Below are 1,127 nucleotides of genomic sequence, written 5' to 3' on the forward strand. Positions count from 1 at the left end.
TAAGATATAGGAAAATGTTAAGATTTTAAAGCAAAGGATATTTAGAAATTTTTAGTTAAGGAAACATCAGTTTATGGCCGTAAATATAATATTTAAAAGTTTTATGGATATTTGATAGTTAATTTGTTTGAACTTCCTAGTCCCCTAAAACGGAAAATAAATCACCTGTTGGTATTGTGAAATCATGCAAAAAGCAAATGTATTATCAAAAAACTGAAAACGGTTTCAGAAGGATTTGCTGGTTTATCCTAAAACGTAAGACTATAAGTATATTGGGTGTCATCTGTCATTAACATTTTGATGTCAAAGCAAACCAATGTTATCTACGATTATTACGGTTGGGGATGATTTTAAAAATATTAAACTGAAATATCACAAAAGACACAGGTGAGCCAAATTGACAACGCCAATAATAGAATAGCACCAGCCCGGCTAGCTCAGTCGGTAGAGCACGAGACTCTTAATCTCGGGGTCGTGGGTTCGAGCCCCACGTTGGGCGATCTTTTTTTTTTAGTTCAACCTTTCTTATCCTTAACAAATAATACTTTTCGCCCCTTTTAAAGAGTCTTGTCATACGTTTAAAACATTTTTCAAACACATTTAACGGTGGTTTTTCTTTGGTATGATATACTTTAATGCGAACGATTTGAAAATATAGAAATACATAATTGCAATTTTGAGAAAAACAATGTAATGCTCAGAATTAAACGGTATTTTGACACAGGATGATGTATTGTTATATGAAAATTGCGCAAGTACATTATGAATTTGATATATATTTACATTGCTAAAAAATCAAATTCACAATACTAAATGTTCTTAAAACTCAATATTTTTGAATATAAAGCATTAATATAAAGAATACTCTGGGGGCAGGGTTGGTAGTGCTAAAAACCTTTAGCTTTTATTTTAATCTAAAGTTGTTATTTCTTCCGAAAGGTTGAATGTTCACAAATCACCAAAAAATAGGTAGACAGGCAGGGGCAGCTGTCGTAAGATTCCTTTCCTAGCTAAATGTTAATTTTTTGTCAATAAACAAAATGTTTATTGCAAGAAAAAGCGCCCCCTTTCCCTCCACTATGACTAGTGCTATATGTACGTGTCCGATTTATTTTGGTTTATGTTGA

The 1,127-nt window shown here is 32.0% G+C and overlaps 1 non-coding gene across 1 annotated transcript; it reads left to right on the forward strand.

The window, feature by feature from the left end:
• Positions 1 to 426: 426 nt before the first annotated feature.
• Trnak-cuu (transfer RNA lysine (anticodon CUU)) lies at positions 427 to 499 on the forward strand. Its single transcript has one exon. It is a non-coding gene; the product is annotated as a tRNA-Lys (tRNA).
• The last annotated feature ends 628 nt before the right edge of the window (positions 500 to 1,127 follow it).

This window comes from Magallana gigas, chromosome 4, assembly GCF_963853765.1.
Source record: "Magallana gigas chromosome 4, xbMagGiga1.1, whole genome shotgun sequence".
Lineage (NCBI taxonomy): Eukaryota > Metazoa > Mollusca > Bivalvia > Ostreida > Ostreidae > Magallana > Magallana gigas.